General features: G+C 50.5%; 1 long non-coding RNA gene across 2 annotated transcripts in view; it reads right to left on the bottom strand.

The window, feature by feature from the left end:
- The window catches only part of LOC123521931, a 14,042-nt gene extending 3,176 nt beyond the window's left edge, over nt 1–10,866 (bottom strand). Inside the window, exons 1-3 of one of the 2 annotated variants that reach the window (XR_006680277.1) lie at nt 10,081–10,866; nt 7,458–7,604; nt 4,412–4,452 (exon numbers count right to left, since the gene is read on the bottom strand). This is a non-coding gene — a long non-coding RNA (uncharacterized LOC123521931). Of the gene's footprint in view, nt 1–4,411; nt 4,453–7,457; nt 7,605–10,080 lie in introns of those variants that run through there. The other variant, XR_006680278.1, reaches the window with a different exon arrangement.
- Nucleotides 10,867–12,041: the final 1,175 nt, after the last annotated feature.

The raw sequence follows: 12,041 nt of genomic DNA, 5'->3' as shown, positions 1-12,041 counted from the left end.
CTTAGTGAAAAAAGGCAAAGAAGGGGAAAAACTCCCAAACAATGACACTCTCTCTCCATACCTCCTCTCCACATCTGTGTCCACAGATCCAGATCCTCATCAATCTCAAGGTATGGGCCACACTGTACTTGTTAAAAACTTTTTAAATGTGTTTCTTATGTAAATTATATTATTTAACTCTGAACATATTTACTTTTAAATGTCTGTGTAATGTTTTGTATAAAAAGGCAAAGTTAGGATAAAAACTCGGTGGTCGAGAACGGATTAATCCATTTGCAGTTATTTTATGGGAAAATTTGATTCAGAACTTGACTGCATTGCATCTCAATGCTCCTTTTAGGACGGATTATCGCCGAGGTCCAGTGTTCTACTGTACAGCCCTATAAATCATGTTAGACTTGTGTATGTTAATTTGTATAATTAAGATAGTTCAATACATAACCCTTCAGAAACCATAACAGGAGTAATGGTTCCCTGAGGGAATGGGAAGCAAGGTTGTGGGGAAAGTGAGAAGGGGGAGCCAGGTGATAACACTGATGACTGCTATATCCCACTCAAAGGGAGTGAACAACAAAATTGTACATAAATGGATATATTGGATGGTGTAAGATGTGGTAAAAAAATAGAAATAAGGGTTGGGGTGGGGGGAAGAAGGGAGGGGATAAAGGGGAGCTGGTATCAAGGAGATCAAAAATAAAGAATATGTTTCGAAACTGACTATGGTAGCAATTGCACCATACTTCATGATGTGATTGAACTATGGAAGGTTATGATATCTGTAAGAGCTCCCAATAAAATAATTTAAAGAAAAAGAAGTGTATAGCCCTAGATGGAAGGCATGCTGAGAAACACGAACCACTGCCGGGCACTAAGCTGAGAAACCAGGGCTTTTTCCCAAAATTACAGCCTGAAAAAAAGCTATGTGATTTTTTATGTTTAATACAGTGTTCCATAATTGTGTGGCACTTGGTGAGGGTGGGGGTGGCACCTGGCATATCTGCATGCCTGTCACAGGGGAGCCCACATATGTAGTCATGACCACATGCTGCAGCCTGAGTTCACTGGCTGTACTTGTTCTAAAACCCCAGTCCAGACCCCCCCAAAGTTGCAGACAGGGGTCTGGGCCCCACTGCTACATGATGGTGGATGGAAGCTCAGCTTTCCACGAACCCCAGAGCTGAGACCCTCAAGTCCCCATCTTGCAGGTTTTGAGGTCAAACAGTGTGAAGTCGGCGCACAGGAGCCAGCAATGGGGTTGGAGGTGCAAGGTGGGGACTGGTGTCAAATGGCATGGGGGTGGTGTCTGCCCCACTCTGGCCTCACAAGGGGGAAAGAGAATCACTGTCAACATCCACCCAAGGCCAATGCCGGGAGGCAGAGGTCAGGCATGCTTCCACCCTCCAGCCTTTTGACCAATCCTGTCCTCCACGTGGCCTCTTCTTCTGCCCTGCACGGTTGCAGTGACTATACAGACTCACAGTGAACACTCAAGCTTTAGAGAGGTAACAGGTTCAGGAATGACTCGGGACATGGTTGTTGAAGCAGACAGCCTGTGCTCTGCTAAGCCAACAGGCCCCCTCCCCTGGTCCTTGGTCTCTCTGCCTGCCCCCCCAATTCACAGGTGGGGTGGCCTCCGTGGCGAGACACATGGTGGGTATGAGGCTGGGTGTTTTCAGATAATCATCTTCTTCTAAACACACCTGTCTCCCACTGCCTTCACTCCACTGCCCTGCCAGCCCAGGCCACCACCTCCTCGCTGGCCTCCAGCCTCCCGTGGCCCCTCTATCTCTCTACGCACAGCCCCTCCATCTCTCTCTACGCACAGCCCCCATCTCTCTCTGTGCCAGCCCCCACAACCGAATGGATCCAAGGAGGCAGTTGTGTAATCGAGGGGTCAAATAAAGAGACATCAGACAAGACAAAGGATGTAATGGCTCACCTCGGCCATGACTACAGGAGCCAGGTCTGCACACAGATTATATTTCCAACAACAGTTTAAATACTCTCAGGCATGCAAGCCCCCTAATTACAGGTAACCACATACAAAGTGGGCTGAACCCTACCCCTGGAAGTCCCTGAGTTCATTGAGAGAATAACACCAGTGCTGGGGGCACCTAAGGGAGCGACAGTCAGTAGCACATGTCTGCTCCTACAGTTAAAGCTGCCAACCAGCTAGCAATGCAGCACGTGCCTGTAAGAGGTGGCTTTAAGGTAGCACTCTCATGGGAGGATAGAGGGGGAGTGAATGTTAAGTATGAGAATGTGATTGGGACTCACAGGTGTGTTAAGCCTCCCTCTACCCAGAACCCTGCTCTGCCAGGCTTCTTAAAACATGAAACAAAGACTCCATTCGCATAAACTCTCTTCCCATTCCTCAGTTTCCTACAACCAGGGATCTCGAAACCCTGAATGCTGATGCCAGCATCTCCTTGAGCCATCCTCTCTGCTCAGTCTACCAGCTGAATGGACGGCAGATACACTCTAAAGCAGCGGTTCTCAGCCTGGGCGCCGAGAGACCTTTGGGGGTTGAATGACCCTTTTACAGGGGTCACCAGATTCATAACAGTAGCAAAATGAAAGTTATGAAATAGCAACGAAAATAATTTTATGGTTGGGGGGTCACTACAACATGAGGAACTGTAGTAAAGGGTCACGGCATTTGGAAGGTTGAGAACCACTGCTCTAAAGGGTCAGGAGAGGGATGTTGGTAGTAACTGCCCTCAATCTGTGGGTTGGTGCTAGTCTTACAGGGTTCAAACCCACCCGTGGTACCCCTGGAGATTTCAGTCTTGACATTTTTGCGGATCTATGGGCCGACTTTTCACCAAACGATCGATAGGTTAGAACAATCAAACACATCAGGTTGAAGGGGCAGCCTTTCAGTGAGCAGGCTCATGCCCGTAACCACTGTGCCACTGGGACACCTTATAGTAGGGCTTAGAGATGTGGGCATGACCTGGAGCAGCATCACTGACCAGGGACCTCTGCATAGGGCTCCCTGAGGCCACTTTGGGCTGCAGGCATTCTTTGTGGCCAATGTTTATCAGTCTTGTCAGTGAAAAGGATTGAGCTGGGCCTGGCCCACAGGCCAGTATTAGCAGTGAATGAGGGGAGGGAGGTGCCCCGTCTCCCTTCTCTTGGTGTAGAGTCAGGGGGCAGGGGTTTTAAGACATACAGTTGAAGATGGGATCCTTTTTTTCCCCTCACTCTTCGTTTTTATTTTTATCATTATTTTGGGGGGAGTAGAAGATGAGATTCTAAAATCAGTAACATGGCCACCAGACAGGACCTTCTCAGGGCCTTGGGGGTGGGGATGGGTGGGGGGCACCACTGTGCAATGAGGGAGGCTGGGCTGGACACTCAGGTTGGGGCTGGTGCAGGCAGAGCCCAGGTGTCCCTGTTGGAGCTACAGAGCCCAGCACCCAGTCAGGAGGCATCACCATGGAGTAGGACTCCTGGGCCAGCACGTTATTATTGCCATGGGCCCCCCAAAGCAGGCCCATCCCCGTGACATTGCTGCTGCTTTCCACTGAGTCCATCCTGACTCACGGCCACCCATTTGTTACCTCGGAGAAGGGCTGTGTCAGGGTTTGTTCTCTAATTTTGTTGTGAGTGGGGTGAACGTTCAGAGCAAATTGGGTTTTCCACTCAACCATCCAATAATGGCAATGCCCACAATGGCGCAGAGGGCTCAGAAGTCCCCGTGGGTGCGTGACTGCTAATCAGGAGGTCGGGAGTTCCCGTCTCCCTGGAGGCACAGGGAAGAAGTTCTGTCGATCATTTACAGATGGAAAGGCCCCATGGAGCTCAGTTTTGTGGCAGTACCAGAGCTGCCATGAGCCGTAACTGACTGGACACCAGCAGGGTTTTGCTTTTTATAGATGGGACCAGGGCAATGTTTCCTCCATTTGGGATGATCAAATGGCTCTTAGGTGCAGAGCCCCTACAGACCCATACTCGTTAGCTGTCCCTCCCGCTCACTCATCCCCACGCCCTGCAAACACTAACACACTGGTCTCTATGGTTTTGGGTTTTCTATATTTCACATCAGTAGAATCCTATGGGACGTGGCTGTGTTAGTCCAGGTAGACTAGAGAAACAAATCCAGAGGCTCTCATGTGTAAGAGAGAGCTTTATATCAAAGAGTAACTGTATATTAAGAAAATATCCCAGCCCAGTCCAGATCAAGTCCATAAGTCTTATATTAGCCTATATGTCTAATACCAGTGTATAAATTCCTCTTCAGACTCACGCAACACATGCAATGACACTGAATGCAGGAAGATCACAGGCCAGTGGGTGGAAAGTCGTGTGGATCCAGTGGTGGTGGAAGCATCTCAGGGCTGACGTGGGTCTCCACGTGGCTCCTCTAGCTCCAAGGCTTTGGCTGCCATCAGCATAGTTCCATCTGGCTTGTCAACAGGAATGTCTCACAGAGAGAGTGTGTCCCACCTTCAGGGAGGAAGACAGGAGTTCCCAGAATCCTCAGAAGGCCATGCCCACACAGAGGCATCATTGGCTATGATCTGATTGACAGGCCAGACCCCACCCCTTCCCTCAAGTTGACACGAGATCATGTAACTGCCACAGTGGCCTCTTGTCCAGGGTTTCCGTCACCCAGCGTCAAGTTTTGTAGCTTGTACACAATACTTCACTCGTTGCCATGGTAGCAAGGATTAACACTTCATGCTTTTCATGGGTGAATAATAGCCTGTTGTGCGAGTGGACCACATGTTCTTTATTTATTCATTCACAGACAGGCACTTGGGTTGCTTCCACTTTTTTTTTTTTTTGGTACTGTTTTGTTGTGATTTGGTGAAAGTTTATAGAATTGATTTTCCCCTCAACAATTCATACACATTTTGCTTGGTGACATTGAGTGCAACCCCCACAATGTCAGCACTCTCCTCACTCGCTCCCTCGGTCTCCCACTTGCATTCACCTTCTTCTCCCTGGGATGGCCCGTGGCTGACTGCTCTCGAGTGTGTCTCTCCCGGACATTGTTGTTCACTCTCTAGGCCTGCCTATCCTTTAGTTGAAAGGTAAGTCTGAGGGATGAATTCAGTTCAAGGACTGAAGGGTGACCAAGGGCCATAATCTTAGGGGTTCCACCAGCCTCTATCAAACCAGTAAGCCTGGTCTTCTTCATTGCTTTGAGTTTTGTTCCATGATTTTTTCCTGTGCTCTCCAGGGCTTTTTACTGTAATCTCCTTTCAGAATGGTCTACAGCCAGGCGCCATCTAGTTCTGGTCTCAGGGTCACGGAGACGGGGTTCACATGGGCCGGGAGTGAGGGCGCACCTCCAGCCAAAAATACTGGCGAGCCCACACGGGGGCAAGGCCATTCGCCTGCGGCCAGTGTGGGAAAGCCTTTGCCGTCTCCTCGGTGCCCCTCATCCACAGCAGGGCCCACAATGGGGAGTAGCCCTATGAGTGCCACAGGTGCCACAAGGCATTCAGCCTCAGCTCATCGCTGGCCAAACACCAGCGCTGTCACACAGGCGAGAAGCCATACATGTGCCGGAGTGTGGCGAGCCTTCAGCCAGAGCAGCTCCCTGGCAAAGCACCAACAGGTACACCCAGGGGAGAAGCCCTATGTGTGTGTCGTGTGTGGGCGCACGGTCAGCCAGAGCGCCTCCCTGGCCCAGCACCGGCAGGTCTGCAGCGGTGAGAAGCCCTACACCGACACTGAGTTCTCGAAGCCCTTCAGCAGTTCCTCAGTCCTCATGCGCACCAGCGGAGCCACTGCTTTCAAAGGTGGAACTAGCCCCTCTCCACCATGCTACTCCATCATGCAGTTCATACGGATGCCCACCAGGTGGCAGGAGAGGCCTGCAGGTGTGAGCGCCCTTCAGCAGAACTTGTTTTTGCCGACAACAAAAAGTTGGGCTCAAATAGAAAGTTACTGTTTAGAAAATGATGATGGCAACATATGTACAAATAGGCGTTATACAATATGGATTGTTATAAAAAATGTAAGAGCCCTCAATAAAATGATCTCTTTTTTTAAAGTTAAATTTTTGAAAAGAAGCTATCTTTAAAAGATGCTCTTTCAATTATCTGCCAATTATCTGGTTTTTTTCCCTCTCTCACAAAAAGGAAGGTTTCTTTCTTTCTTAAGCCTAAACTATTTGTTTTTTTAAAGTTAGTTTTATATATTTAATATATTGAAATGAGTGTCACAAGGTCCATCTCTTTAAAAGAGGAACAAGGGACCCTTGGTGGCGCTGTGGGTAAGCATTGGACTGCACACTACAAAGTCAGCAGTTCAAAACCACCAGCGGCTCTGCTGGAACAAGATGAGCTGTCTACTCCTGTGGTACTGCCCTACAAACACTCTCTCAGCATTGCTATAAGTCAGAATCTACTTGATGACAGTAGGTTGGTTTTATTTTTAAGAGGTGGGGGTAAGATGGACAATGTCTTTGTTCCCAGCTTCTGTATGAAGACTTCCTAAAGGTCCACTGAGGCAGCTGCTCGCATGTGAGACTTTTGTCTGCACTCTATAAGCCCTTTGCAGGAGCCTGTGATGGTGCACGCAATTGAGTGACTTGCTGCTAGCCCACAGGTCGGCAGTCTACACCCACCCTGAAGTATTCCCAGCACACGGTTCTCCTGTGACACACGAGGCCCCAGGAGGCACAACCCACTTGGAAGCCAACTGATTCATCTCTTGAAGTATTTGACACACCTGCCGTGTTTCGAACCCCTGTGCATTCGTTTCCAGGGCAACTGTAATGACCAAAAAGTGGGTTGTTTAAAACAAGTGTACTCTCTTACCCACTGGCTAGAGAAGCGAGAGTCTCTTGAATAAATAAAACCAAACCCCCTGCCATCGAGCTGATTCTGACTCACAGCGACCCAGAGAGTTCTGAGACTGTAAATCTTGACACAGATCCTCAAAGAGAAAATAGTGGCAAACCTGTTTGTTGTTATTAGGTACCACTGAATTAGTCCCTACTCACAGGGACTCTGTGTAGACTCACTGTGAGAACCCAGGCGTGCTGCTGCTGGTGATACAGATGCCCCTGAGACTGCAGTGGGCCCTGTGTCTGACGTCCAGACACTTGGGTCCCATTTCTGCTGGCCTGTCCTCGGGCACCTGCCCCCTCCCCCTCTCCAGCTGGAAATCCCCCCCTCCTTCCTGGAACTGATACTTCCCCTCCATGGGAATCTGAATAGTGGCCCCCAAAGAGATCCTACTGCAAAGTGTTAAAATGCAAAGACGTCACTTTGAGGCATAAGGTACACCGGACCCGCACCTAATGTACATGCCAGAGCTGGACAATGAATAAAGAAGACAGGAGATGGCTGGTCCGAAGGTAGTGAGATCTCACAACGATTGCTTACAGTCAATTACTGGTCGACCTATTTGTCTACCCCCCCTCACTGCTGCACTTGACTAGTCTTAAAAAAAAAAAAAAAAAAAAAAAAAAAAAGAAGACAGGAGAATCGTACCTCTGCATCATGGTGCTGGTGAAGGATATCGACTATACCACTGGAAATATGGAGATATCTGAATTGGAAGAAGCACAGCCTGCAGAAGTGAGGATGGCTCGCCTTCATCTCACGTCCTTCGGACATGCCGTCAGGAGGGGCCCATGCCTAGAAAAAGACATCGCTCTTGGTAAAGCACAGGGTCAGTAAAGAAGAGAAAGACCCTCAATGAGATGGATGGACACAGTGGCTGCAATGACAATGGCAACGATTGTCAGGATGGATCCGACAGGCTTCATTCTGTCTGACAATGGTGATGACAACGAGATCACCGCCAGCCTCTGGCACTTGTTTGTGGTAAGAGGCTTTGCAGATGTGATTAAGTTAAGGATCATGCGACTATCCAGATGTGCAGTAGATGTCTTCACGGGAGCCTGACAGGGAAAGCAGAGGGAGCGTTCCATAGAGGGAAAGACGGCAAAGTGACATTGGAAGCTTGAGTTGAAAGGCTGAGCTTTGACGATGGGGAAATGGACAAAAGCCAAGGAATGCAAGTGGCCTCCAGAAGGTAAAGCTGCTCTGAGAGCTTTCAGGAGGCTCACAGCCCTGCCCACACCTTGATTTTCATCAGGTAGGACCTGAGTCAACCTCCGGGCCTCCAGAACTGTAACAAAAGAGTTGTGTTGTCCGAAGCCTCTGTGTTACTAAGAAACTCCGAGCCCTCCCAGATGATGTCCCAGTGGCCACGGTCCCCACCGCTGTGGGATGACTGGTTCTGTCCATGACTCCAGAAATCTTCCTGGACCCCATAGCATGGCACTGAAACTCAGGGTGCATGGGTGGGTGTCTGGTCGGGCAGATGTCTGGGGTTGGCACAGGGTACCCCAATCTGCTTCCAGTGAGGAAAGCTGCCGGCATGGCCCAATAGGGACATGACTTGTGACTGTGAAGGCAACCTTAGGGGGCCACACTGGCCCCAAAGTCACCAGGAGCCTGCAACACAGCTGGATCACCCAGGCCCTGCCTTACGCCACCCACATCTCCCACCAGATCCATCTATTTCCCTCTCTGTGCCCTCAGCCACCTGTGGTCATGAGCTCCTCAAGTCTGCTCAGCAGTACAGGAATACATGGGAGTGTGTGAGAATATAGCTGAGTATTAAAAAACTCACTGCCTTTGAGTTGATTCCAACTGATAGGGACCCTGTGCGACAGGGTAGAACTGCCCCTGCACAGTTGTCAGGTCAACTCGTGATAGGAATAGAGAGCCTCGTCTGTCTCCTGCTAGCCTTACAGTTAGTAGCCCAAATCATAACACAACTCACTGTGCTGTGACTGAGTACAAGTGGGTGCATTTGAGAATGGGTGCATGTGTGTGTGTGTGTGTGTGTGTGTGTGTGTGTGTGTGTGTGTGTGTGTGTGTGTGTGTGCATCAAGCCTGCATTCCCAGGTCACTGGGACAGCCCACCAGGGACACTTCCTCCAGGAGTGGAGGGAAGAGAACTCTCAACTCAAGGTTCAGTCTCTCCTTGCAGCTGGTGCCCCTGGCTCCCTTAATCAGCAGTTGGTGGGAGAGAGTGGGGAGGGAGACAGCTCTAGCCCACCAGAGTTTGGGGTGAGAGGACTGAGAGTAAGTGGTAACTGGGAAGAGACCATAAAGGGTCTCTGGCTGTATGGGGCGAATGCATCCTGTGGGACTCTGCTCCCGTGAACCATTCTGTCAGCCTGGCACACAGATGCCTTTGGGATTTCCTCATTCCAAAGACCCCTTTACCTACTGGCCTCTGGCCCTTGGCCAGCCAAGCTCCTGCAAACCTTTCCGTCTAACCATGCGACCAGAGATCAGTCCCTGGTGGAATGCTCCTCTACTGTTGCCTCCTCACAGGCAGGGGCCCTTGTCACTTCTCTGCCCCGGAGGAAAGGGATGCGCAGAGCGGCCATGCCTCAACCTTGCAGAGCTCTTTCTAGCTGGACCTCCCGCCTGACCACCCCTCAGGAAGGAAGGGGTGGCACTTTCTTCCAGCCTCCCACCCCACTGTCTGATCACTGTCCTCATTTCGCAAGGTTCAGGGAGTGGCCTTGGAGAGCCGCACAGGCGTGCAGCAGAGGTGGAGAACTCCCCATCCCATTCATGAGATGTGGTACCTCGGAGACCCAGTGGCTGTACCTCCTGGGCTCCAGGGTCCTCGTGCCTGTGGCACCGTGTCCCCAAACGTCAGTGACGAAAGACTACACATTGTATAATCCTATTTACACAATTAAGAAATGCAGTCACCTGTGCCTTGTCTTACTGAACTTTGCCTTATTGTGCTTCGCAGCGGTCGCATTTTGAGCAAGTTGCAGGTTTGTGGCAACCCTACAGGAAGCCATCTTCCCAACAGCATGCACTCACCCCACATCACTTGTGTCACGTTTCCATATGTGTACTTTGGGACCTTCAGAACCAATTATTTGGTTTTCCATTCTTCCATATGGGAAAAATATGTTCAGTTCTGGAACTTTTTGGTGTTTGGGTGAACATGGATTTGGAATGAATGGAGTTTGACAACCGAGGTGTCACTGTATTTATTTGACAAATCCGTCTCGGTTGAAAACACCCTGGCCACAGACGGGGTTCGGCCTCCCAGCCCCAACCACAGACTCACCATCTCAGAGAAGTCACTGAAGTGAGCCATCAACTGTCCGAGTCGCTCCAGAGTCGCTCCATACTCGTCAATCCCTGTCAGCCAGGGAGGGCTCTTCCCCCTCACTCTTCCTCACACCTTCCCCGTCAGCTGCTGCCCTCTCTCCCCTCAAGCGAGTTCCCCAAATGAAGAGTCTACCCTCAATGTCCTCAAATCCATGCTAACATCTGTCTCTTCCCCCACCATGATCAGAATCGGACCTCTCCTGGGCCAACCCTTACCATCCCCTTGAATGTTGCAGTTCCCTAGACTTGGTGCCCACTCTACATGTCCTCTTTCCTGGGGACATCTGGGATACAAGTCTCAAATCCCAGCTCTATTACCTCCCCACTGAATGATGTTGGGCAAACGTCTTAACGTAGCTTCCACCCTCTCTGACTTCTGTCATTCTCCCTGGTGCTGCCTATCCCGGCGAAACTGCGTTCCTGCTTTCTCCTCCCACTACCAAGGATAATTCCACCCAAGGGCTCTGGGGTTTGCAATTTCATCAGCTGAGCCCTATCACCCGAGAGGCTCGATAACGTCCTAACACATGGAAGTTATAAATCAGGTTCATTCGTTGTGAAGGAAAACATACTCTGAAAGTGATTGTGGTGGTGGCTGCACAACTATGTGAATATATTCAAAACAACAACAATACATACTACAGGGGTGCGCTGTAGGGTATGTGATCATGTCTTAAAACAATTTAATCAATTTAAAAATAAGTCACTAAAATGTATAAAATGAATAACAAATAAAATGAAAATAATAAATGCAAATCAATAAATACATGAAAATAACTAACAAAATGATGGAAACAGGACAAGACCATGGGAGGCTCAATGTGAGGTGCTGAATGTAAAACGGATGACCTCTTTAAACTTTCACCTAATTTACAATAAAGAAAAAAAAACTTTTAAAGGAAGTAATAACTAAAAAATAAATAAGAAAAATTTAAATCGCATGTTAGACATTGAGAAAAATGAGATCAGTTTCAAATAATAATGAAAGTAAATGAGAAACATAAGAAATAAGTAAATTAATAATAACTAAAGAAGTAACAAATAATATTCAATAACTTCAGGCACACCCACCCAGCTGCCTCCCCAGGTCTCTCTCACACACACAGTCACCCCCACGACACCTACTTCTTATAATGGCACCCCCACCCCCTCACCACACTCCCTCAAACCTCTCACCCCAGTACACACACCTTGCACACACTTTGCACACGAGCTCACTGCCCCTCACACCCCGGCATCCCTTACACCCCGCCCCTCACGTCACCTCGCCGAGCACGCACACCCCTCACCTCAGGCCCTCAACCCCGCCTGCAGCGCTCCCGCCTCCACCGGCACCCTTATCTCTCACACTGGCCACATCAGGACCCTCATCCCCCACGCCACCCCAGGCGCCTCCACCACCTCATGGCCCCTCACTCGCTCACGCACCCCTCGCGGCCCGCACCGCCGGAGCCTCAGCACCCGCCAGCACCACCCCACAAGGCTGAGCCCGCGCGCCCGCGGCAACTACAACTCCCGGGGGATCTCGGGCTGCTGGAGACCGTGAAGCGGCCGGTGACCGGTGGGGGTTGGGGGAGAGGGTGGTGCGAGGCGTGCTGGGAGTTGTAGTCCGGGCGGGCAGGCGTTCCCGTCACTAGGGGGCGCCGCCGCCGCTGCTCCCGGAAGTGCCCGCCCGCCGCACCCGGGAGGTGGGTAGGGTCCGAGTGGTTATGGGGACCCGTGGCAGGAGGGCGAGGGGCCGAACGAGCTGAGAGGACACTGCGGTGGGGCGAGCGCGGAGTCTGTGTGTGCAAGACCGGCGGCCGAGCGAGGCGCCGCTCACCGCCCGCCTGTGCACGCTCTGACGGGACTCCAGTGCGCGTGGGGCTGGCGGACGGATGGGTTTGGGTGCGAGGTGTGTGACGTAGTGTGGGGGCG

This window comes from Echinops telfairi, unplaced genomic scaffold, assembly GCF_000313985.2.
Source record: "Echinops telfairi isolate 266 unplaced genomic scaffold, ASM31398v2 ScPeMD7_655;HRSCAF=1070, whole genome shotgun sequence".
NCBI classification, from domain to species: domain Eukaryota; kingdom Metazoa; phylum Chordata; class Mammalia; order Afrosoricida; family Tenrecidae; genus Echinops; species Echinops telfairi.
The sequence above is the reverse complement of the archived record's forward strand: the minus strand, read 5'-3'. Positions and strand labels throughout refer to the sequence as shown.